This window comes from Odocoileus virginianus, chromosome 2 (assembly GCF_023699985.2).
Source record: "Odocoileus virginianus isolate 20LAN1187 ecotype Illinois chromosome 2, Ovbor_1.2, whole genome shotgun sequence".
NCBI lineage: Eukaryota > Metazoa > Chordata > Mammalia > Artiodactyla > Cervidae > Odocoileus > Odocoileus virginianus.
In genome coordinates, this window is record NC_069675.1 from 22,028,019 (window position 1) to 22,055,797 (window position 27,779).

The 27,779-nt window shown below is 37.4% G+C and overlaps 1 long non-coding RNA gene across 1 annotated transcript in view; it reads left to right on the forward strand.

The window, feature by feature from the left end:
• Nucleotides 1-212: 212 nt before the first annotated feature.
• Nucleotides 213-27,779, forward strand: part of LOC139038488 (uncharacterized) — a 50,816-nt gene continuing 23,249 nt past the window's right edge. Inside the window, exons 1-2 of the long non-coding RNA XR_011491522.1 lie at nt 213-536; nt 4,066-4,176. This is a non-coding gene — a long non-coding RNA (uncharacterized lncRNA). The remainder of the gene's footprint in view (nt 537-4,065; nt 4,177-27,779) is intronic.

Here is a 27,779-nt window from a genome sequence, read left to right on the forward strand (position 1 = left end):
TGTTTATGAGATGCAGGATTTCCTGTCACCTGGCCCCTGCCCCCATTTTTCTGCTCACACCTAGCTACCTGCCTGCTCTAACAGTTTTGGTGAGGTGCTCTGAGAGATTAGCGAGCAGGTGTGGACCCTCAAGCCCTGGGTGGAGCTGTAAGAACAGTCTGGCGTTGGCTTTGCCCCGGATTTAATCCACAAACTCCCATGATCCTCTGCGCAGGGCGTCCAAGAATGTCGTCGGAGAACCAAAGCCTAGGAGCCACGGCTGCTGGCGCCCCTGGTCCTTGTTCTTGGTGCCCTTTCCATTTTCTGTCAGGGAATACATTTCCTCTGGTCTTCACAGAGACCGTTCGCCTGGATGGAATGAGCGTTGTTACTGAAACAGAGGTGACTCAATCACCTGAAGTCCCGTTTGATGACGGAATACGGGCGCTGGCGGCGTCATTATGGGCGGAACACCACAGTGATGGCAGCTCTTTCAGGTGATGATGAACTTAAGCCACTGGAGTTTGGGAATGACACTTCCTAGTTTTATCCAATTGGTGAGCAAGTCTTTAATCAGCTATCATTGGTTTATGGACGGAGGACACAAAATAATACAATATCTACTGGAACTAAGCCTTTGGTCTCGAGAAATTGTGACGTTTGTGTCTCCCCGACCATGAGCACTTTTACTCCTGTAGCACAACAGTAGCAAGGGAGTATTGGGGCAAAGTTGGAGTATTTGAGACCCTTCTTTTGTAAAATATCATTAAATATCATTATACATGCAATGGAGCAAAGAGACGAATAAACAAAATGTAGATGGGATCTTTGAATAAATGCTTATGGGTAAATCTAAATCATAGTATTATACCCTCTAGTTTTCTCTGTCACTGTTAGAAATAGGAAGTGAATTAGCATAATTTTTCCAGGTATATTTCCACTGAGTATGAAGAGAGAATATTTCTCATGTAGCTGATTGCCTTGCCCCAGGTGTTGGCATCACTAAATGAAGAAAAGGTCAGAAAACTATGAGACAATAAGCAGTGCTACACTTAAACAGCATCTTTTCCCACTTTCCTGCCCTTGGGTATTTTCAATCCATTGTAAATAATTTCTTTAGAAGTCACATAATTTGCCACATATACCAATGAACTCCAGAAAAAAAGTGCCATAAACAAAATTGCTTTTGTGCATCTATTAGTGTTTACGGCTACAAACGCACACACACACAAACATATACACCTGCACACACCCACACGCATATGCTATCATTTAAAAAATACCCAAGAAGTCAAAGTCATTTTCAGCTTTGCGTTCAAGTATATAATAGATTCCTTCTCAAATCAGCTCATTATAAATTTAAGTGAAATTTGAGGCCAAGTAGCACTCTTTATTGGGGAAGGAAATGGCAACCAATTCCAGTATTCTCACCTGGAGAATCCCAGGGACAGGGGAGTCTGGTGGGCTGCTGTCTATGGGGTCACACAGAGTCGGACACGACTGAAGTGACTTAGCAGCAGCAGTCCTTGTAGCATACTAGTCCTTAGCAGTGATATTGAAGAGTATATCATTGCAAAATTCAGACTTAAATTGAAGAAAGTAGGGAAAACCACTAGACCATTCAGGTATGACCTAAATCAAATCGCTTATGATTATACAGTGGAAGTAACAAATAGATTCAAGGGATTAGATCTGATAGAGTGCCTGAGGAACTATGGATGGAGGTTTGTGACATTGTACAGGAGGCAGGGATCAAGACCATCCCCAAGAAAAAGAAAAGCAAAAAGGCAAAATGGTTGTCTGAGGAGGCCTTACAAATGGCTGTGAATAGAAGAGAAGCCAAAGGAAAAGGAGATAAGGAAAGATATACCCATTGGAATGCAGAGTTCCAAAGAATAGCAAGGAAAGACAAAAAAACCTTCCTCAGTGATCAGTGTGAAGAAATAGAGGAAAACAATAGAATGGGAAACACTAAAGATCTCTTCAAGAAAATTAGAGATACCAAGGGAACATTTCATGCAAACATGGGCTCAATGAAGGACAGAAATGGTATGGATCTAACAGAAGCAGAAGATATTGAGAAGAGGTGGCAAGAATACACAGAAGAGCTATACAAAAAAGATCTTCATGACCCAGATAATCACGATGGTGATCCCCAACCTAGAGCCAGACATTCTGGAATGTGAAGTCAAGTGGGCCTTAGGAAGCATTACTAGGAACAAAGGTAGTGGAGGTGATGGAATTCCAGTTGAGCTATTTCAAATCCTAAAAGATGATGCTGTAAAAGTGCTGCACTCAACATGCCAGCAAATTGGAAAATGTAGCAGTAGCCACGGGTCTGGAAAAGGTCAGTTTTCATTCCAGTCCCAAAGAAAGGCAATGCCAAAGAATGTTCAAACTACTGCACAACTGCACTCATCTCACATGCCAGCAATGTAATGTTTAAAATTCTCCAAGCCAGGCTTCAGCAATATGTGAACCATGTACTTCCAGATGTTCAAGCTGGTTTTAGAAAAGGCAGAGGAACCAGAAATCAAATTGCCAACACCCATTGGATCATTGAAAAAACAAGAGAATTCCAGAAAAACATCTATTTCTGCTTTATTGCCTATGCTGAAGCCTTTGACTGGGTGGATCACAACAAACTGTGGAAAATCCTTCAAGAGAGGGAAATACCAGACCACGTGACCTGCCTCTTGAGATCTGTATGCCGGTCAGGAAGCAACAGTTTGAACTGTACATGGAACAACAGACTGGTTCCAAATAGGGAAAGGAGTACATCAAGACTGTATATTGTTACTCTGCTTATATAACTTATGTGCAGAGTACATCATGAGAAGTGTTGGGCTGGAGGAAGCAGAAACTGGAATCAAGATTGCCGGGAGAAATATCAATAACCTCAGATACACAGATGACACCATGCTTATGGCAGAAAGTGAAGAAGAACTAAAGAGTCTCTTGATGAAAGTGAAAGAGGAGAGTGAAAAAGCTGGCTTAAAGCTCAACATTCAGAAAACTAAGATCATAGCATCTGGTCCCATCACTTCATGGCAAATAGATGGGGAAACAGTGACAGACTTTATTTTTTTGGGCTCCAGAATCACTGCAGATTGTGACTGCAGCCATGAAATTAAAAGACACTTGTTCCTTGGAAGAAAAGTTATGACCAACCTAGACAGCATATTAAGAAGCAAAGACATTACTTTGCCAACAAAGATCCATCTAGTCAAAGCTATGGTTTTTCCAGTAGTCATGTATGGATGTGAGAGTTGGACTACAAAGAAAGCTGAGCACTGAAGTATTGATGCTTTTAAACTGTGGTGTTGGAGAAGACTCTTGAGAGTCCCTTGGACTGGAAGAAGATCCAACCAGTCCATCCTCAAGTAAATCAGTCTTGAATATTCATTGGAAGGACTGATGCTGAGGTTGAAACTCCAATACTTTGGCCACCTGATGTGAAGAGCTGACTCATTTGAAAAGACTGTGATGCTGGGAAGGATTGAAGGCAGGAGGAGAAGGGGACAACAGAGGATGAGATGGTTGGATGGCATCACCAACTCAATGGATATGAGTTTGGGTAAACTCCGGGAGTTGGCAATGGACAGGGAGTCCTGACATGTTGCAGTCCATGGGGCTGCAAAGAGTCAGACACCACTGAGCGACTGAACTGAACTGATTTTTATTGGAGCTGGTGTGGCATTTAAATGTTCTTGCACCTGACATTAACAGTCACTGCACCTATCACAGTGGAAATAAAGTCTAACCACAAAGAAGGTACTAGGTGGGAGTGGGGTGAGTATGCAAATCCTTTATAAATGGCATGGGGAGAATCCTATAAAGACTTTTAACTTCTGTTTTTAGGATGACAGATATTTGCTTATGGAAGGATTTTTCTTATGTCTTTTTTACCTATCATTTTTTCCCAGATATTAACAATATCTGCAGTATTTTTTTTTTTTCAGTTGATGTTATTATCCATATGGCAGATTTAACACAATTCCTGTCAGTTGCCTAAATCCTGCCCGGGAAAAGCAGTTTTGCACACACCTCCTAATGTATCATCTTAGCTCTTCCTTCTTTTTTCAGGTAACATCTGTGAAGTTCACTGAAGCTGGTTGTTATCACTGCTGTCATGAACAAGTGATACTGGACTCCTCCCCAGAGAACAAGTGGCTTCTATTTAAAATTCACTTTTAGGTGAGTTTGTGGGACATCTTTGCTACATAGAAGGGTTCTTAGTAGAAAGCATCAGTGTCTTAACAAGAGAATATTGGTCTTGAATGTAAAGGACAAAAATCAAGGTTTGTGCTGCATTGTAAATGAGAGTCAGGATGATCTAATATGGAGGTGCAGAGCATTCTTTTCTTCAGCATCTTATTGTTGCCAGATTAATAATAGCCAGGAGAGAGGGCAAATGCTGGAGAGACTATTTTCCTTTGTTGGTAATGGCAGCATGTGACTTTGAGTGTGTGTAGATGGGCAAATGGCTGTAATTCTGAGTCTAAAATAAGTTTTCTTTGATTCATATTTTAATTGGAAATGGAATAGTTATCTTTATTTCTAATCTCCTTTATTTTTTTCTCTTCCTTTTGCTTTAAGAAAAGGCGAGAAACTGTGATTTTCTCTCTTAATCTAATTCATAGCTGCTCCTCTTGCCAGAGAGAGAGAGTGAAAGGGAGGTCAGTGATAGAATGTCCAAATGTGACAACATGATACCAACATAGGCTGTAATCACAGAGTGAAAGTCTGTGCTCCAAGGGAGATGCAATGAAGAATGGAACAGAACAGAAAAGTTGGCACAGGTTTTATTTTTTCTAACAAGTATATATCAAAGGGTTGGCAGGTGCTGTCTTTAATGTTGTCTTGCAAAGGGCTGTAAAATCCACTCAAGGTTCTTACAAAGGCAAGAAATCTTTGTTGCCAGAGTGCCCTGCTGATTTTTCTGTTGCACCTCTTAGGCATTACAGTACAGTGTGTGTACAGTAAGCCCCTGAAACAAATGGTGTTTGACTTAGGATCTCTGTTTACCCAGAACCAGCAGGGAGCCTGACACATAATAATCACTTAAGAAATGTTTATTAAGTTCATTTGAAAATTGAATCTAAATGAGTTGTTCTTCTGGAACTCTAGAGGAAAGAGAGCATCAAGACCCCAAGATTCCAAAGTCTGTGGCTTATCCCAAATGAGGGTCTTGCATTTGATGAGAATATTTTCTGTACGATTGGGCAAAAGGTATGGTAAGAAATTGCACTTGCTAGTCAATGTCAGGAAATATAAACAAAGCATCAAAGAGAAAGCACAGAATTTGTACAGGGAGAGGAGGACATTTAAGAGAGCAGAAAAATCCACTTGTATAGACATTTGGGAAAAGACAGGTGCAGGAAGGCAATAATAAGAAGGAAGATCCTGGGAGACTCATACGGGACTCCTAAGTGAGGATAACTTGGGTGTACAGATGTGTAGCCATGAATTTCAGAGGCCATACACACCTGTCTATGTGGCTGTGGCACATATGTATGTTGTTGTAATTGCTCAGAAGCTCATATACAAAACTGACAGGTTTGAAGTAGATGCCTGCCTTTTACATAATCTGTGTTTGGTTGTTAATAGGAGAAAAGTGGGTAGAGGTGGCCATAAAGAGGATGTTGGGAAAGGAAAGTTGAACTTGGATCCATATATTTTATAGAACAGGGACATATCTTTTTCTTTTTTTTGAATTTGTTTTTAGTTGAAGGATAATTGCTTTACATAGTGTGTTGGTTTCTGCTATACATCAACATGACTCAGCTATAGGTATACATATGTCCCCTCCCTCTGAGTCTCCTTCCCACCTCCTACTGTATCCCACCCATCTCTGTTGTTACAGTGCAGGGACATACCTTTAACCCGAATTTCCTCCCAATCTTGCTAATGTCTATATATTTGCTTCTATATACATATTCAGTTAGAGTATTTAAGCCACTTTTCTATTTTATCTCCTTTGCAAATTAAAACAAGAAACTTTCTTCCTCATTTTCTGAAATACAGTTTTGAACCAACTTAAAACTATAAAAATCTTTGTCTCATTTTTCTAACATAGAAATTTTAATTTTGCTAATTTGTATAGTTTTACTTCCTTGCTTTTCAAAACTTCCATTTTCTTCATTATATAACAATAAAATCCTTTCATTGCCTTCTTTTTTATAATGAAATTGTAAAGTTTTCATTATGGTTCAGAAAATCACATCTCACTAAAAGCACTCTGAACCATATTATTTCTTTATCACTAATTTGCATTCTTTAACAGTATGTATCATTGAGAGGCCAAATGTCAAAATAAATTATTCTTTTCTCAAGAGAAGTTATTAACCTGCACTCAGTCATGATGGTAAAAATAATCTAATATAGGCATATCTCATTTTATCATGCTTCACCTATACTGTTTTTTTTTTTTTTTTTATTAAATACTGTTTTTACAATTTGTGTGTTTTTGGCAACCTGCAATGAGCAAGTCTGTTGGTGCCATTCTCCCAATAGAATTTGTTCCTCTCCATGTTATGTTTTGGTAATTCTAACACTATTACATACTTTTTCATATATCTTGTTATGATTATCATTAGTCTTTGTTATACTACTACTCACTGAAGGATCAGATGATGGTTGTCATTTGTAGCACTAGAGCATTTTTTTAATTAAGGTATTTCCATGTCCCTTTTTAATAGACATAATGCTAATTCAAAATGCATTGCTACATTTAAAAATGGATAACCAACAAGACCTACTGTATAGCCCAAGGAACTCTGCTCAATGTTATGTGGCAGCCTGGATGGGAGGGGAGTTTGCGTGAGAATGGATACATGTATATGTGTGGGTGAGTCCCTTTGCTGTCTACCTGAAACTATCACAACATTATTACTCAGCTGTGCTCCAATACAAAATAAAAAGTTTAATGAACTCAAAAAAACTCAAAGTTAATAAACTATGGTATAGTCTAAACATAAATTTTATGTACACTGAAAAATGAAAAAGTTAGTGTGAGTTGCTTGATTACAATATGTGCTTTATTGTGGTGGTCTGGAACGAAACCTGTGATATCTCAAAGATGTGCCCATACAGTATTATGGACAGATTTGAGATCAAATATAGTTAAATTCTCCAGAAGATCAAGTAATCCACAAACACACAGTAATTACAATGTTAATTAGTTACTCTGATTTAATGCTTCTTCAGCTCTGCCAGTTGTATACACAGAGCATCTTACAGAATAATCTGAAGATCTTGTTTATGCTTATCTTAGCACACATAGTTAGTACCAAGAGGACAAAAACATGGTTAAAGGAATTTTGGAGTCCTCCCTGAATTTGTCTGGCATTGCAGTAATCTAAGTAATCACTTTCTGGATCAAAATTTAATGTGGTTTCTTCTAGTTTTAAAACCTCAAATTTGTTCCTTATCTTAGCTCCATTCATTTCATCTGACTGTTCATTATGAATTGGCTTCCATGAACTGCAGCATGCCAGGCTTCCCTGCCCTTCACTATCTCTCAGAGTTTGTTCAAACTCATGTCCACTGAGTCAGTGATGTCATCCAACCATCTCATCCTCTGTCGCTCTATTCTTCTCTTTCCCTCCGTTTTCCCCAGCATTAGGGTCTTTTTCCAGTGAGTCATTTCTTTGCATCAGGTGGCCAGAGTACTGGAGCTTCAGCCTCAGCATCTGTCTTGCCAGTGAATATTTAGGGTTGATTTCCTTTAAGATTGACTGGTTTGATCTTCCTGTCTAAGATTATCAAGAGTCTTCTATAGCAGGACAGTTTGAAAGCTTCAGTTCTTTGCCACTCTACCATTTTCATGGTCCAACTCTCACATTCATACATGATTAGTGGTAAAACCATAGCTTGGACTATATTGAACTTTGTGCGCAAAGTGATGTCTCTGCTTTTCAATACACTGTCCAGGTGTCTCATAGCTTTTCTTCTAAGGAGCAAGTGTCTTTTAATTTCATGGCCACAATCACTGTCCACAGTGATTTTTGGAGCCCAGGAAAATGAAATCTGACACTGTTTCCAATTTTCCCCCATCTATTTGCCATAAAGTGATGGGACCAGATACGATAATCTTGGTTTTTGAATGTTGAGTTTTAAGCCAGCTTTTCCACTGTCTTTCACCTTCATCAAGAGACTCTTTAGTTCCTCTTCACTTTCTGCCATTAAAGCGGTATCATATGCATATCTGAGATTGTTAATATTTCTCCCGGCTATCTTGATTCCAGCTCATGAGTCATTTAGCCCAGCATTGCATGTGATGTACTCTGCATATAAGTAGGATGACAGTATACCGCCCTGAGGTACTCCTTTCCTGATTTTGAACCAGTCCATTGTTCCATGTACAGTTCTAACTGTTGCTTCTTGTCTGCATACAAGTTTCTCAGGAGGCACTTCAGGTGGCCTGGTATTTCCATCTGTTTAAGAATGTTCCACAGTTTGTTGTAATCAACACAGTCAAAGGCTTTAGCATAGTCAATGAAGCAGAAGTACATGTTTTTAAGGAATTCCCTTGCTTTTTCTGTGATCCTATGGATGTTGGCAATTTGATCTCTGGTTCCTCTGCCTTTTCTAAATTCAGCTTGTACATCTGGAAGTTCTCAGTTCGTGAACTGCTGAAGCCTGCTTTGAAGGATTTTAGCATAATCATGCTAGCATGTAAAATGAATGTAATTGTATGGTAATTTGAACATTCTTTGGCATTGCCTTTCTTTAGGATTGGAATGAAAACTGACCTTTTCCAGTCCTGTGGCCACTGCTGAGTTTTCCAAACGTGCTGGCATTATGAGTGCAGCACTTTCACAGCATCATCTTTCAGTATTTGAAATAGCTCAGCTGGAATTCCATCACCTCCACTAACTTTGTTTGTAGCAATGCTTCCTAAGGCCTGCTTGACTTCACACTCCAAGATGTTTGGCTATAGGTGAGTGACCACACCATCATGGTTATCTAGGTCATTAAGAGATTTTTTGTACAGTTCTTTTGTGTATTCTTGCCATTTCTTCTTAATCTCTTCTGCTTCTGTTAGGTTCTTGCTGTTTTTGTGTTTTATTGTGCCTGTCTTTGCATGAAATATTCCCTTGGTATCTCCAGTTTTCTTGATGAGATGTCTAGTCTTTCCCATTCTATTGTTTTCCTCCATCTCTTTGCATTGGTCACTTAAGAAGACTTTCTTATCTCTCCTTGCTGTTCTCTGGAGCTCTGTATTCATATGGGTATATCCTTTCTTTTCTCCTTTGCCTTTTGTCGCTCTTCTTTTCTCAGCTCTTTGTAAGGCCTTCTCAGAAAACCACTTTCCCTTCTTGCATTTCTTTTTCTTGAGGATGGTTTTGGTCATCACCTCCTGTGCAATGTTACGAACCTTTGTTCATAGTTCTTCAGGCACTCTCTCTACCACATCTAGTCCCTTGAATCTCTTCGAAACCTCCACTGTATGACATTCAGGGATATTTTAAATTTTAACAATGAAATTTAGCCTCAGAAATAATATCTTGAATGAATGGTACTTGACTTAATTTTTCTAATACACAACATTATATATTTTAAACACTTTTAAAAACACAACCCACTTCACCATTTTGTTTTCACCTTTTAAAAAATAATATGATTTCCTCAAATAACTGTTCACTTTCTTTTAGTATGGTCTGCTTGACACTGATCTTTCTTTTTTATCCTCATTTGCAAAATAATCATTATTAATGCCATTAGTATTTTTAATTCATTTTATGTTTAAAAGCTCCCATAGATTCTCATAAGAGTTACAACTATTAGATTCTTTGAACAGAAGTGAATGAATACATCAAAATGCATTTATGTAATATTTTATAAATTGTTGAGAGTATCTTCTGAGTGGCACCATCCCTAATGAGTGTCTAAATGACACAGAGATGAGTCATTGCAGCTGATTCTTTGGGAATGCTTTTTCTGTATCTTCAGCTGTTTAGAACAAAGTTCTAGGCAGGTTTCTCATGTCTTATTTGAACAATATTAAGGTAGGTAGAAGTAGCATTTAATGTTTCTTAACTTCCACATTTTAGGATTGAGAAGCCTCTATCTAATCTAATCTGTAGCATCAAAAACAACTCAAACACTTTATGTGTTAAATTTGAATATGTAAATTAAACTGATCAAAAAAAATAACCCCTGTTAATAGACTAAACCCTAGAAAAATATCAGAAGTAGGTCTCGAGTTTATTTTTTTCTGGTTTTGTATTTTATTTTTCACAGAGCTCTCTCATATATATGCTATTGCTGGACACTCAGTATGTTACTGTGCTGATATCCACTCTAGTGTGAAGACCAAATGTCACAGTCTTGCAATGTATGAGCACATTCTCAGCCAGTTCAGTCACTCTGTCATGCCCAACTCTTTGCGACCCCATGGACTGCAGCACAACAGGCTTCCCTGTCCGTCACCAACTCCCGGAGCTTGCTCAAACTCATGTTCATTGAGTTGGTGATGCCATCCAACCATCTCATCCTTGGTCTCCCCTTCTCCTCCTGCCTTCAATCTTTCCAAGATCAGGTTCCTTTGTAGTGAGTCAGTTCTTCACATCAGGTAGCCAAAGTATTGGAGTTTCAGCTCCGCGTCAGTCCTTCCGATGAATATTCTGGACTGATTGCCTTGAGGATGGACTGGTTGGATCTCCTTGCAGTCCAAGGGACTCTCAAGAGTCTTCTCCAACACCCAGTTCAAAAGCGTCAATTCTTCAGTGCTCAGCTTTCTTTATGGTCCAACTCTCACAGCCACATATGGCTACTGGAAAAACATAGCTTTGACTAGACAGATGTTTGTTAGAAAAGTAATGTCTCTGCTTTTTAATATGCTGTCTAGATTGATCATAGCTTTTCTTCCAAGGAGCAAGTGTCTTTTAATTTCATGTCTGCAAAATCATCTGCAGTGATTTTGGAGCCCAAGAAAATTAAGTCTCTCACTGTCTCCATTGTTTCCCCATCTATGTGCCATGAAGTGATGGGACCGCATGCCGTGATCTTAGTTTTATGAATGTTGAGTTCTAAGCCCATTTTTTCACTCTCCTCTTTAACTTTCATCAGGAAACTCTTTAGGTCTTCACTTTCTGCCATAAGGGTGGTATCATCTGCATATATGAGGTTATTGATATTTCTTTTGGCAGTCTTGATTCCAGCTTGTGCTTCATCCAGACTGGCATTTCGATTCATGTACTCTGCATTTAAGTTAAATAAGCAGGGTGACAACATACAGCCTTGATGTACTCCTTTCCCAATTTGGAACCAGTCCATTGCTCCATGTCCAGTTCTAACTGTTGGTTCTTGACCTGCATACACATATCTCAGGAGGCTGGTCAGGTGGTCTGATATTCCCTTTTCTTTAAGAATTATCCACATTTTATTATGATCCACACAGGCAAAGGCTTTATCAATAGTCAATAAAGCAGAAGTAGCTATTTTTCTGGAACTCTCTTGCTTTTTTGATGATCCAATGGATGTTTGCAATTTGATCTCTGGTCCCTCTGCCTTTTCTAAATCTAGCTTAAACATCTGGAAGTTCTTGGTTCATGTACTGTTGAGACTGGCTTGGAGAATTTTTAGCATTACTTTGCTAGTGTGTGAGATGAGTACAATTGTGTGGTAGTTTGAACATTCTTTGGCATTGCCTTTCTTTGGAACTGGAATGAAAACTGACCTTTTCCAGTCCTGTGGTCACTTCTGAGTTTTCCATATTTGCTGGCATATTGAGTGCAGCATCTTCACAGCATCATCTTTTAGGATTTGAAATAGCTCAATTGGAATTTGATCACCTCCACTAGCTTTGTTCATAGTGATGGTTCCTAAGGCCCCCTTGGCTTCACATTCAAGGATGTCTGGCACTAGGTGAGTGATCACACCATCATGGTTATCTGGGTGATGAAGATCTTTTTTGTATAGGTCTTCTTTGTATTCTTTCCACCTCGTCTTAATATTTTCTGCTTCTGTTAGGTCCATACCATTTTGTCCTCTATTTTGCCCATCTTTGCATGAAATGTTCCCTTGGTATCTCTAATTTTCTTGAAGAAATCTCTAGTCTTTCCCATTCTATTGTTCTCTATTTCTTTTCATTGATTACTGAGGCAAGCTTTCTTATCTCTCCTTGCTATTCTTTGGAACATTTCATTCAGATAGGTATATCTTCGTTTTCTCTTTTGCCTTTAGTGTCTCTTTTTTTCTCAGCTATTTGTAAGGTGTCCTCAGATAACCATTTTTCCTTTTTACATTTCTTTTTCCTGGGGGTTGTCTTGATCCCTGCCTCCTGTACAATATCACAAACCTCTATCCAGAGTTCTTCATACATTCTGTCTATCAGATCTAATCCCTTCGGTCTATTTCTCACTTCTGCTGTATAATTATAAGGGATTTGATTTAGGTCACCTGTGAATGGTGTAGGGGTTTTCCCTACTTTCTTCAATTTAAGTCTGAATTTGGCAATAAGGAGTTCATGATCTGAGCCACAGTCAGCTCCCAGTCTTGTTTTTGCTGACCGTATGGAGCTTCTCCATCTTTGTCTGCAAAGAAAATAATCAGTCTGATTTTGGTGTTGACCATCTGGTGATGTCCATGTGTAGAGTCTTCTCTTGTGTTGTTGGAAGAGGGTGTTTGCTGTGACCAGTGTGTTCTCTTGTCAAAACTCTGTTAGCCTTTGTCCTGCTTTGTTTTGTACTCCAAGGCCAAATTTGCCTGTTACTCCAGGTAGCTCTTGACTTCCTACGTTTTCATTCCAGTCCCATATGATGAAAAGGGCATCTTTTATGGGTGTTAGTTCTAGAAGGTCTTGTAGGTCCTCATAGAACTGTTCAACTTCACCTTCTTCAGCATTAGTGGTTGGGGCATAGACTTGGATTACTGTGATATTGAATGGTTTGCCTTGGAAACGAACAGAGATCATTTTGTCATTTTTGAGATTGCACCCAAGTTCTGCATTTTGGACTCTTGTTGACTATGAGGGCTACTCCATTTCTTCTAAGGGTTTCTTGCCCACAGTAGTCGATCTAATGGTCATCTGAGCTAAATTCACCCATTCCAGTACATTTTAGTTCACTGATTCCTAAAATGCCAATGTTCACTCTTGCCATCTCATATTTGACCACTACCAATTTACCTTGATTCATGGACCTAACATTCCAAGTTCCTATGCAATATTGTTCTTTACAGCATCGGACTTTACTTCCATCACTAGTCACATCCATAACTGTGCATTGTTTTTGCTTCGTCTCTGTCTCTTCATTCTTTCTGGAGTTATTTCTCCACTCTTCTCCAGTAGTGTATTGGCACCTACTGCCCTGGGGAGTTCAATTTTCAGTGTCATTTCTTTTTGCCTTTCCATACTGTTCATGGGGTTCTCAAGGCGGGAATACTGAGGTGGTTTGCCCTTCCCTTCTCGGACCATGTTTTGCCAGAACTCTTACCATGAGCTGTCTGGCTTGGGTGGCCCTACACAGCCTGGCTCATAATTTCATTGAGCTAGACAAGGCTGTGGTATGTGTGATCAGATTGATTAGTTTTCTGTGATTGTGCTTTTCATTCTGTCTGCCCTCTGACAATAAGGATAAAGGAATGACTACATTGTACAACTGATAATTTAAGAAATGACCCATTAATAATGCATTTTGTTAATATAATGCAGGTATATTAAGCTCTGACTATTCTTCCAGATCTATATTAGGTATCATATGATATGTCAAGGGTATGTAGAGCCTTTGTCTGAAGAAGCTGTTCTCTTTGAGAAGAGAAAATGTATTAATCTATAATACAGCATAGGCAATGTCAATAATTAAATATGGAATATAACATAGGGTCTGGGAGATGGTGAAGGACAGGGGAGCCTGGAATGCTGCAATGCATGGGGTCACAAAGAATCAAACCCCACTGAGCAACTGAACAACAATGTCAGTGATAATAGCAATAAGGCAGCCCAGTGTTTAGATACAGAGCAGGCAAGAACTATGTTATATCTGACTTGGTGAGGCAAGCAGCGGAACTTGAATTGCGTGTGCAAGAAGAGATAAGCTTTGTATAGATGGAGGGTGAGGGTCGAGAACATTTTAGGCTGGAAATTCGTATGAATGAGAGCAGAGTGATAAGAATGTGGGTGCCAGAGCTGTTTGCACTAGTTCCTTTGGAGCAGAATATGTAAGTATGTGTATGTATATATATATGTGTGTGTGTGTGTGTGTGTGTGTGTGTAAGAAGGTAGGAGTATACTGGAATATTGGAAAGAGTCCATGGATGTTTTTGGAAACTAGGAGGGAAGTTGGATCTTGAATTTCATTCTATATTCTATAGATAGTTCTAAGCCTCTAAAGACTTCTGAGTTAAGCAGCTGCTTTATATAAAGTAGTTTTTTTGTAATATTAATCTGACAATGTTTTGCAGATTGCTTTAGAAAAGGAAGAAAAGAAAGCTCAGTGAGGAAAATATTCAATAATCCAGGCACAATAATAGATTCAGACCAAAAATAGCATGGTGGAATGGAAAAGATAAAAGTTTTAAATGGTGATTTTAGATTTTTGAGTTCAAGGCAAGCAGAGAGCTATCTTGTAAAATTTGTCTCTTATTTTTAAGGGTAGCTTTTCCACCTTCTTTCTGCCAATATGCCTGTTTATATTCTGACCTGATATTCTGATAGTGAATGTATTTTAGGATTGTTCTTTATGTCTTTCATTCTCATCACAAAGAACGAGTCCAGTGATGATGCCTGTAAATCTCTTAGCCAATCTGAGGACAAAGAAACTAACTTGGCTGAAGGAAAATAGACCTGTCTATCTGAATGTTGGGAAATATTCTATTTTTAAGTGATTTTTAAACCTATTGGGCCACACATATTATAATCTACTTCTGAGTTTGTGAAATTCAAGAACTCTAAAATGTTCCATCTCAAATTTACCCTATTTTATGGGTAACTATGGACAAGTCATTTAACCTCTGGGTTTTCTCATTTCTAAAATGACATGAGCAAAATGTCTTAAGAAAACTGAATGTGATAGCATGTATAGAGTACTTCACACAGAGCCGTGTTAAGTACTCAGTAATTATTAGCAATTATTACCTTTCAGAAAAGCATTTTTTAAAAATGTGAAACCAACTATCATAGTTTCCCTTATTTGTGGTTTTGCTTCCAAGGCCTCAGTTGCCTCTGATAACTGCAGTCTGAAAATACTAAATGGAAAATTCCAGAAACAAACCATTCACAAGTTTTAAATTTCCCACAGTTTTGAGCAGAGTGATGGACTCTTTCATTGTCTGGCTCCAGCCTGCTTGGGACATGAATCATCCGTTTGTCCATATCTCTGTCCATTAGCTACTTAGAAGCTACCATCTGGTTATTAGAACAAGTGTTATGGTATCACAGTCAAGTTCAAGTCACCCTTATTTTATTAAATAATGGCCCCAGAGCACAAGAGTTGTGATCCTGGCAATTCACACTGTGATTCCAGCCTAAAAGATCCTCCATCTCACTGTTCATCTACATAAAGCTTATTTCTTCTTACACGTGCAATTCAGGTCCCACTGCTGGCCTCACAATAAAATATTTTGTGTGTGAGAGAGACCATATTCAAAAAGTAATAGTAATTTGTATTACGATTGTTACAGTATATAGCTATAATTTTTTATTAATATCTTATTATTTATTGTTGTCAATCTCTTACAGTGTGTAATTTATAAGTTAAACATTATTGTAGGTATGTCTGTATAGGAAAAAATGTAGTCTAAACATGGTTCAGTACTCTCCACTGTTTCAGACATCCATTGGAGGTCTTGAGATAAAGCCTCAGCAGATAAGAAACTACTGTAAAATTCATAAGTGTGTAATTACTGATGACCAGATTGAGTTTCAGTCTCTAATTACTTTTAAACCATTATTTCAGTTACTTCAGTAGCAATAACTTGTCAATATCACTTTATTTTGATGTAATATTGATACAGTATGTACTAATGATCATTGACTCAAATTAACAATAGGATATGGAGATACTGTTTAGCTCAGTTCATGAAACTTTCATTGAAAACTGTACTGTATTAAACATCTGTCATGGTTTTTTACCTCAAGGAGATTGTAGGCAAGCAAATAGACACGTGTAAGTAATATAATTGCAGTATAGTGTCATACTAAATATAGGCATAAAGAACAGGATTAGCCCAATTCATTATCTTGGGGAATGAAAATAACTTAGCAAAAGAGTGACATACAATTTAGGCTTTTTAGCTGTTAATCTATTGAATGTCATAATTAGACTTGTTTTATAGGGTATTGTGGGTAGAAGTTGGAGAGAAAGTGCATTTGTAAAGCATGGTTTTTAGGAAATGTGATGTATTCATAGTGCTCTATTTCCAAAGTGCTAAAGCAAAAATCTATAGCTAGGGCAATAAAAAGAATAAGACTCAGGTTGAAAGGCAAGATCTAGACTAGTGCTGTCCATTAGAAAATGTCAACCACATATGTAAGTAAGTTTTATAATAGCTAGATTAAAAATATGGATAAGCAAAATTAATTTTATAACATAGTTTATTTAAGCCAATATATCTAAAACATTCCCAGGTTGTGCAGTGGTAAAGAATCTGCCTGCCAATGCAGGAGACTTGAGTTCGACCCTTGAGTTGGGAAGGTCCCCTGGAGAAGGAAATAGCAGCACAATCCAGTATTCTTGCCTGGAAAATTCTATAGATACAGAAGCCTGGCAGGCTACAGTCCTTGGGGTTGCAAGGAGCTGAACACAATTGAGATCACACAGAGAGATTTAAATATTACCATTTCAACTTGGTAATTTTGCCCTTGTAACAATACAGAGTCTTCAAAATCCATATAGCATTTACAGCACATTTCAAATTGAACAAGTCATATTCAAGAATTTAATAGCCACATGAGGTTAATGACCTCTATGTTGAAGAGTACAGGACAGACTCAGACAATGAAGAGCTTGAACACCCTATTGAAGAATTTCGACTATTGACCTTTGTTAATATGTAAAGTCTATTCATCTGATCAATGTTAGAATTATATTTTCTCTAGTTATTGAGGATGTTGATGGCTAGCAAAAATATTTGTCCAAGAGACATGATACTAACTATTTGAATTCTGCTGTTGATCAATCGACACCAGTCAGGAAAGAAAAGAAGACAAAGTCATACTTAAGGACAAAATGGGATTTTTACTCCAGTTCTCCATAGAAGACACAGGGAGCTTGGCTGGACCTCGTGTGTGTGTGTGTGTGTGTGTGTGTGTGTGTGTGTGTGTTTATGTGTTAGTTGCTCAGTCGTGTCTGACTCTTTGCAACCCTATGGACTGTAGCCTACCGGACTCCTCTATCCATGGAATTCTCCAGGCAAGAATACTGGAATGGGTTGCCATTCCCTTCTCCAGGGAATCTTCCCCACCCAGGGACTGAACCTAGGTCTCCTGCACTGTTGGGACTCCATGGAGATTACCAAAACCAAGTTATCCTGAATGATCTAGAAGTAAAGCAGCCTCAAAGTCAGTTTAAGTACTTCCACATCAGAGGTCAGACTTAGATCCTACTATTCTACAATGAGAAGAGGATAGGTACACACACTAACAGGAAGTGCTGAAGGAAGGGATCGTGTGAGAGAGAGTCGGTATTTGTGGGGAGGAGTGAGCTCTTTTTAGGTTGTTGTTAGAGTCCTAGTCTTGAGAGAAAACATCTTAAGTGAGAAAGATTAATGTCTTAAATGAGAAAGATACTAGAGTCCCCCTGATAGCTTACCGTTTAACCCATATGTCCCAGACCACTTAACTCTTCAGTCCTAATGTGTGGAGAGAAAAGTATTTCTAAGAACCACACCATGTATCTTTCAACTTGTTATCTCACATGCTGGCTACTAGCTTAGCACAATGGCCAATAAACTGTCATTAGTTAGACACCATGAAGTATATAGTACCTGTGCTCACAGAGATGGTATTTCTTGACCCATTACTAGGAAAGAACTGATGAGCTCTTTGTGAAGGATGTTCAAACTCTACCCTAGGGTCCAATGTAAGTTTCTAGGCATATTTCTGAATATTCAAATAATTTAGAATTAAATTTTTCTTGGCTTCAAAGGGTGAGAGAAGCATTATTGTTATTTTTTATTTTGTTTTACCAAATGTTGTAGCATACTGGTTATAAGCTGGGAAGGTCATACATCTCGTTTGGCATGTAATAGTTTTAGTTAATTCCAATGCTGGCCCCACCTCCCCCAGTATTCTATTTAGTTTTTCATTTATCACATTAAACATAGTAAGTTATTACTAGAAGTTGCATCAAAATAAACCAGAATGAAGTTCTTATTCTTTGACTTTATACTTCTAGCTTCTGTCATAGTTTCATCTAGTAATGTTTGATATACATGTATAGTAAATAAAATTTTTAGCTTTAACAGTTCATGAAATCTTAAAGAACAGCAGTAACTCTTTCCTAGCACAAACCTTTACAGAATTAATCAAACATATTTCTCTGAGTTATTGGCTGGTAGGTAATTGCTGTTAAACTGAAGTGTGTGTTGATAGGAAAAACTAGGGAGCATTATATTTTTCTGGGTTCTTTTGATAATGGAAAAAAAATACTCTGTTGCTTATGCCAGCCACTTTGTGCTAAAGCCAGTTGTGCTGTGACCTGTGTCATTGGCCTCAAGATGCACGAGGCCTCCAGGCAACCAGTTAGCAGAATCAGTGGTAAATTATAGGCTATTTGTATGTGAAATATGTACGGGCTATAGAGGATGAGTAGTTCAGCCATAGAGTTTATAGACAACAGTATGAAATATAGTAGTTTTGTAATGTAAACCTACATTATTTGTTTTTTATCTTTTTGAAAGATACTATTTAAAGCAGTGATGAGCTCGAAAATTGAAAATGCTGGAAAAATAAAAAAGGAGTACTATATTTGCACTTCTCAAGAAAGTCAATTAATGCTAAATTGACAAATAATTTGTCAACATTTACTGTTCTTTGAGGGTGTGGTGATGTCAGTGAACACAAGAAACAAATCTGCTGAATAAGCCTTTGCATCTACTTCAAAAGTTAATAATTATTTTAAGAAAATTTCGAAGAGAATGATTTTACACATGGAACTGCAGGAAGTACATTTTGTATCACTGTATTACTTTTCTTTTTGATCAAAGAATTGTTTTTATAAGTGTCACTAATTTTTAATTTTAGGTTTTCTTGTGTGTGTTTGAAAAGCATTAGCATATTAGTTCTATTAGAGGAAATATTTGGCAGCATTAAATGATGTCAGTATTGTTTCAGTCATCTGATTCCAAAGAGGAAATAAATCCCCCAAATAAATCAATTTTTAATTCAATTCATAGAGTCCAAGTAATATTTTAAAACTTCATTTAATAAAAGGTGAAATATGTGGCAATTATGTAGATGCTGGGTTTTCCAGATGGTGCTAGACGTAAAGAACCCGCCTACCAATGCAGGCGACACAAGAGACACTGGTTCAATCCCTGGGTCGGGAAGATCCCATGGAGGAGAGCATGACAACCCACTCCAGTATTCTTGCCTGGGGAATCCCATGGACAGAGGAGACTGGTGGGCTATAGTCCATAGGATTGCAAAGAGAGACATGGCTGAAACAACTTGGAACACACATATAGATGCTATTGCTAAGTTTTGAAACTGAAACTTCTAAATTTTGATTGTGTTTTGAAATTTTGGGAAACTTTAACTAATGAGTAGAAGCCAAAAAATTTCAACTTTTGAAGTTTTAGTCAGTTGAAGTATTGAGAAAAAACTAACAAGAATATATTGAAATATATCCTTACAAAAACAAGGAGGAATGGAATCAATTAAGCACAGGGGGCAAAGCATAACATTTAATAGTTAAATTACATAATTATGCTCTGTGATGTATCTTGACTTTGGGGAAAATGTATGAATAGAGCTCATAGTTTTAATTGGATTCATGTCTATTCTGAGAAAGCCTTTCTTTTGTGGCAACTAAATTTTGCTAAATATTCAAATTAGTCATTAATAAAAATAATTTAAAGATTCTAGACTTGTAAACATATTTTTAAAAAATTCTCTGAATGAAGGTATGTGTGACAATATTTGAGATAAAATTGTTATGCATTTTTAAATAAAAATTGAGTTGAGAATATTCTTTTTGCAAAATTTGCTCTCTGTTTGCCAGATATCTCAGCACCTATTGTGAATGAATTTACAGTAAAAACTCTTATGCTGTATATGAGAGTCAATTGAAGATGTCAACAGACAATTTCAAACTCATTAATTACAAATGAGTCATTGAGAAAGATTATACCAATTTGATGAAACATTTAAAATAGTAAAACAATATTAAAAATGAATTCTTTAGGAAAAAATTCCTAATGTTACAGTGTTGAGAGAGATAGAGCCAAGAAACTGACTCAGAAGCACTGTGACAAAGTGCCAAGATTATTCTGATTATATACTTTAAAAATATATTTTTGATTAGTATAAGTAGTATTTTGTTATAGTATTTACTATTTATATGAATATTTATAACATTTTATGTTACTTTCATTTTAGAAAATTTTATCAAATGCATCATTGTATGTCTATCAACATCATAAAACTATTTTTCTATGAAAAATATGTATACCATTGAACAGTTTTTATTACTTTCAGTGCATCCTTTCACTTTCAAAACTGTTCAAAAGACAAGGGAAATCTCTAGAGTCCAGCTTCCTGAGCCTAATATCGTGTTCTGCCTCTCACTATGTTTGAGAATTTCAGTAAACTATTTGAAGTGACTCCATTTCTTTATTTGTAAAAATGGAGATATAAAACACAAATTTCCTAGGGTTGTGAGGATTAAATTAGTGACTAATTGAATGTTATCATCATCATCATTGTCCACATTGTCTTTAAAATTCTTATGAAGATGGCATAATTTTATAACTTACTTGAAATTAATGAATATCAGCAAAGGGTCCAGCGTATATGGCAAAAAGAGAGAGAAAGGAAAAGAATGTTAGGAAAAATAAGTTACAAATAAAATATGGAAAAATCATTTGGCACTTTTTATAACAGGTTGGTATTTCTCAGAAATATTAGTGCTTTTATTTAAATGTGTAAGTGGGGTTATTTTTTTCTCCGTATGTGCCAGATGAATGTTTTTATGTCAAAGTTATCAATAGAAATCAGTGAACTAAGATGGACTGGAATGGGTGAATTTAACTCAGATGACCATTATATCTACTACTGTGGGCAGGAATCCCTTAAAAGAAATGGAGTAGCCATCATAGTCAACAAAAGAGTCCAAAATGCAGTACTTGGATGCAATCTCAAAAATGACAAAATGATCTCTTCGTTTCCAAGGCAAACCATTCAGTATCACAGTAATCCAAGTCTATGCCCTGATCAGTAATGCTGAAGAAGCTTAAGTTGAACAATTCTAAGAAGACCTACAAGACCTTCAGGAACTAACGCCCCAAAAAGATGTCCTTTTCATTATAGGGGACTGGAATGCAAAAGTAGAAAGCAAGAAGCACCTGGAGTAACAGGCAAATTTGGCCTTGGAGCACAGAATGAAGTAGGACAAAGGCTAATAGAGTCTTGCCAAGAGAATGCACTGGTCATAGCAAACACCCTCTTCCAACAACACAAGAGAAGACTCTACACATGGACATCACCAAATGGTCAACACCGAAATCAGATTGATTATATTCTTTGCAGCCAAAGAAGAAACTCTATACAGTCAGCAAAACAAGACTGGGAGCTGACTATGGCTCTGATCATGAACTCATTATTGCCAAATTCAGACTTAAATTGAAGAAAGTAGGGAAAACCACTAGACCATTCAGGTATGACCTAAATCAAATCCCTTAAGACTATACAGTGGAAGTGAGAAATAGATTTAAGGGACTAGATCTGATAGAGTGCCTGATGAACTATGGATGGAGGTACGTGACATTGTACAGGAGACAGGAATCAAGACCATCCCCATGGAAAAGAAATGCAAAAAAGCAAAATGGCTGTCTGAGGAGGCCTTACAAATAGCTGTGAAAAGAAGGGAAGAGAAAAGCAAAGGAGAAAAGGAAAGATATACCCATTTGAATGCAGAGTTCCAAAGAATAGCAAGGAGAGATAAGAAAACCTTCCTCAGTGATCAATGCAAAGAGATAGAGGAAAACAACAGAATGGGAAAGACTAGAGATCTCTTCAAGAAAATTATAGATACCAAAGGAATATCTCATGCAAAGATGGGCTCAATAAAGGACAGAAATAATAGGGACCTAACAGAAGCAGAAAATATTAAGAAGAGGTGGCAAGAATCACAGAAGAACTGTACAAAAAAGATCTTCATGACCCAGATAATCATGATGGTGTGATCACTCACCTAGAGCCAGGCATCCTGGAATGTGAAGTCAGGTGGGCTTTAGAAAGCATCACTACAAACAAAGCTAGTGGAGTTGATGGAATTCCAGTTGAGCTATTTCAAATCCTGAAAGATGACGCTGTGAAAGTGGTTCACTCAATATGCCAGCAAATCTGGAAAACTCAGCAGTGGCCACAGACTGGAAAAGGTTAAGTTTTCATTCCAATCCCAAAGAAAGGCAATGCCAAAGAATGCTCAAACTACCACACAATTTCACTCATCTCACACACTAGTAAAGTAATGCTCAAAATTCTCCAAGCCAGGCTTCAGCAATATGTGAACCCAGAACTTCCAGATGTTCAAGCTGGTTTTAGAAAAGGCAGAGGAACCAGAAATCAAATTGCCAACATCCATTGGATCATCAAAAAAGCAAGAGAATTCCAGAAAAACTTCTATTTCTTATTTATTGACTATGTTAAAGCCTTTGACTGTGTGGATCACAACAAACTGTGGAAAATTCTGAAAGAGATGAAAATACCAGACCACTTGACCTGCCTCATGAGAAACTTATATACAAGTCAGGAAGCAACAGTTATAACTGGACATGGAACAACAGTCTGGTTCCAAATAGGAAAAGGAGTATGTCAAGGCTGTATATTGTCACCCTGCTTATTTAACTCATATGCAGAGTACATCATGAGAAATGCTGGGCTGGAGGAAGCACAAGCTGGAATCAAGATTGCCAGGAGAAATATCAATAACCTCAGATATGCAGATGACACCACCCTTATGGCAGAAAGTGAAGAACTAAAAAGTCTCTTGATGAAAGTGAAAGAGGAGAGTGAAAAAGTTGGTTTAAAGCTCAACATTCAGAAAACTAAGATCATGGCATGGTCCCATCACCTCATGGAAAATAGATGGGAAACAGTGGAAACAATGGCTGACTTTTTTGGGGGGGCTTCAAAATCACTGCAGATGGTGATTGCAGCCGTGAAATTAAAAACACTTACTCCTTGGAAGGAAAGTTATGACCAACCTAGGCAGCATATTAAAAAGCAGAGACATTACTTTCTCAACAAAGGTCCATCTAGTCAAGGCTATGGTTTTTCCAGTAGTCGTGTATGGATGTGAGAGTTGGACTATAAAGAAAGCTGAGCACTGAAGAATTGGTGCTTTAGAACTGTGGTGTTGGAGAATACTCTTGAGAGCCCCTTGGACTGCAAGGAGATCCAACCAGTCCATCCTAAAGGAAATCAGTCCTGAATATTCACTGGAAGGGCTGATGCTGAAGCTGAAACTCCAATACTTTGGCCACCTCATGCAAAGAGCTGACTCATTTGAGAAGACCCTGATGCTGGGAAAGATTGGGGGCAGGAGGAGAAGGGGATGACAGAGGATGAGTTGGTTGGATGGCATCACCGACTTGATGGACAAGGGTTTAGGTAGACTCCAGGAGTTAGTGATGGACAGGGTGGCCTGGTGTGCTGCGGTTCATGGGGTCGCACAGAGTCAGACATGACTGAGCTACTCAACTGAACTGAACTGATGATAGATGCATCCAATGCTGTAAGATAATTACAGTACTCAAGTTATTACTGTAAAATATTGTTTATTAGAAAAAAGAAGAGAAATAGAAAATCACACATGGCATTTCATAGTCTTTGGCTAAGAAAGAGACTTTGGGAATAGCTACTATTCCTGATTAGGCATATGGTTATAGAAGTTATATGTCTTTCTTGTACATGTAACAGTTAAATGAAAGAATGTTTGTAGTAGAAAGGAATGCTTTCCAAATTGTTCCTTGTCTCAATTCAAAATAACTTTCTTTTCACTTAGTTCTATTTCTCTTTTTCTGTTAATAAATAAAATGGTATTTGTATTTTACAACTGTAATTAAAATTTACAGTTTTATGTTTTATTTTACAAATCTAACTTGTATGAGCTGAATTTTAGATTGAGGTCTTAATAAAAATCTTTAAATAATTAGTGTTCAAAGCAAAAGTATAAACAAAATTACTATTAATTAGAATGCTTGCTTCATCTATTCCTTTATGCTTGCTTTGCTTCAGTCCTGTCCGACTCTTTGCAGCCCTATGGACTGTAGCCCACCAGGCTCCTCTGTCTGTGGGATTCTCCAGGCAAGAATACTGGAGTGGGTTGTCGTGCTCTCCTCCAGGGAATCCTCCCAACCCAGGGATTGAGCCAGTGTCTCTTGTGTCACCTGCACTGGTAGGCGGGTTCTTTACCACTAGCGCCACTGGGAAGCTTTCCTTGATGGACAGAAACAAATTTGGACCTTAGCCATGAATTTTTATACAGAAGAGACAGTTTTAGAGAACCATAATACAAATTATTTATAAATCTTTAGTAAAATACAGCTTTCCCTGATAGAACTGCCAGATTGTGTGTGTATGTGTGTGTGTGTATGTATGTATGATATCCTGCCAAATTTGAATGTTAGAAAAACAACTTGTAATTTTTTGTTTAAGTATGTTCCAAGTATTGAATGGGACACATTCATATTAAAACATTGTTTATCTGAAATTAAATTGAACTGTCCTCCTTGTATTTTATCTGGCAACTCTACTTTCTTCATCCTGTATATTTATGTATGTACATGTATATATATATATATATATATATATATTTATACACATACATACATATATGTGTATATTTATTCAGATACTTTGGATTTCTTACTTGGAAATCTTTTTTTTTACTTGAAATATAGTTAATTTAGAATGCTGTGTTAGAGTCAGGTATAGAGTGATGTGACTCAGTTATATACATATATATGTATGTATATATATATATATATTTTGATTCTTTTCCAGTATAGGTTATTACACAATACTGAATATAGTTCCCTGTGCTATATAGTAGGTCCTTGCTGTCTGTCTGTTTTAATATAGTAATGTGTATCTGCTAATTTCAAACTCCTAATTTATCCCCTGTGTCCCTTTCTTCTTTGATAACCATAAGGTCATTTTTTATGTCTGTGAGTCTATTTCTGTTTTGTAAATTAGTTTATTTGTATCATTTTTTTATATTCCACATACAACTGATATTATATAATATTTATCTTTCTCTATTTGACTTACTTCACTTAGTATGATAATCTCTCAGCCCATCCATGTTGCTGCAAATAGCATTATTTCATTCTTTTTTGTGACTGAGTAATATTCCATCATATTTATTAATATATACCACATCTCCTTTACTATTCATCTGTAAATGGACATTTAGGTTATTTCCATGGCTTGGCTATTGTGAATAGTACTGCTGTGATCATAGGGGTGAATATAACTTTTTGAATTATATTTTTGTCCAGTTTTATTTCCAAGAGTGGGATTGCTGATTCATATGGCAATTCTGTTTCTAGGTTTTTGAGGAACTTCCCTATTGTTCTTTATAGTGGCTGTACCAGTTTACATCCCCACCAACAGTGTAGGATGGGGATGGTTCCCTTTTCTACACCTTCTATAGCATTTCTTATTTATAGACATTTTGATAATGGCTGCTCTGACCAGTGTGAGGTGATACATCATTGTACTTTTGGTTGGCATTTCTCTAGTAATGAGTGATATTAAGCATCTTTTCATGTGTTTGTTGTTCAAGTTTTATTTGAAGAAATGTCTATTTAGGTCTTCTGCCCATGTTTTTATTGGGCTGGATTTTTGCTTGTTTTCATTTTGATATTGAGCTATAGAAGCTGTTTGCATATTTTGGAAATTAATTCCTTGTTGGTCACATTGTTTGCAAATATTTTCTCCAGACCATAGGTTATTTTTTCCATTTTGTTTATGGCTTCCATGGTTGTGCAAAAGGTTTCAATTTAATTAGGTCACATATGTTTATTTTTGCTTTTATTTCTATTACTCTGGAAGACAGACCCCAAAATATATTGCTGTGATTTGTAAAATGGGGTGCTCTAAGTTTTCCTAAAGTATTTGGTCTTACATTTAGGCCTTTAATCCATTTTGAGTTTATTTTTGTATATTGTCTTAGGAAATGTTTTAATTTCATATTTTTACATGTCACTATGTCAGCAAATTTGGAAAACTCAGCAGTGGCCACAGGAATGGAAAAGGTCAGTTTCATTCCAATCCCAAAGAAAGGCAGTCCTAAAGAATGCTCAAACTACTACACAATTGCACTCATCTCACATGCTAGTAGAGTAATGCTCAAAATTCTCCAAGCCAGGCTTCAGCAATAGGTGAACAGTGAACTTCCAGATGTTCAAGCTGGATTTAGAAAAAGAGAAATCAGAGATCAAATTGCCAGCATCCGCTGGATCATTGAAAAAGCAAGGGAGTTCCAGAAAAACTTCTATATCTGCATTACTGACTATGCCAAAGCCTTTGACTGTGTGGATCACAACAAACTGTGGAAAATTCTTAAAGAGATGGGAATACCAGACTACCTGATCTGCCTTTTGAGAAATCTATATGCAAGTCAAGAAGCAACAATTAGAACTGAACGTGGAACAGCAGACTGGTTCCAAATCGGGAAAGGAGTACATCAAGGCTGTATATTGTCACCCTGCTTCTTTAACTTATATGCAGAGTACATGATGAGAAATGCTAGGCTGGAAGAAGCACAAGCTGGAATCAAGATTGCTGGGAGAAATATCAGTAACCTCAGAATTGCAGATGATGCCATTCTTATGGCAGAAAGTAAAGGAGAACTAAAGAACCTCTTGATGAAAGTGAAAGAGGAGAGTGAAAAAGGTGGCCTAAAACTCAATATTCAGAAAACTAAGATCATGGTATCTGGTCTCATAACTTCATGGCAAATAGATGGGGAAACTGGAAACAGTGACAGACTTTATTTTTTGGGCTCCAAAATCACTGCAGATGGTGACTGCAGCCATGAAATTAAAAGACGCTTGATCCCTGGAAGAAAAGTTATGACCAACATAGACAGCCTGTTAAAAAGCAGAGACATTATTTTGCCAACAAAGATCCATCCAGTCAAAGCTATGGTTTTTCCAGTAGTCATGTATGGATATGAGAGTTGGACTATAAAGAAACCTGAGCGCCGAAGAATTGATGCTTTTGAACTGTAGTGTTGGAGAATACTGTTGAGAGTCCCTTGAACTGCAAGGAGATCCAGCCAGTCCATCTGAAAGGAAATCAGTCCTGAATATTCTCTAGAAGGACTGATGCTGAAGCTGAAACTCTAATACTTTGGCCACCTGATGCAAAGAACCGACTCATTTGAAAAGATTCTGATGCTGGGAAAGATTGAAGGCAGGAAGAGTAGGGGATGACAGAGGATGAAATGGTTGGATGGCATCACTGACTCAATGGACATGAGTTTGGGTAAACTCCAGGAGTTGGTGATGGACAGAGAGGCCTGGCATGCTGCAGTTCATGGGGTCGCAAAGAGTTGGATATGACTGAGCAACTGAACTGGACTGAACTGTCCAATTTTCTGGTACCACTTATTTAAAAGACT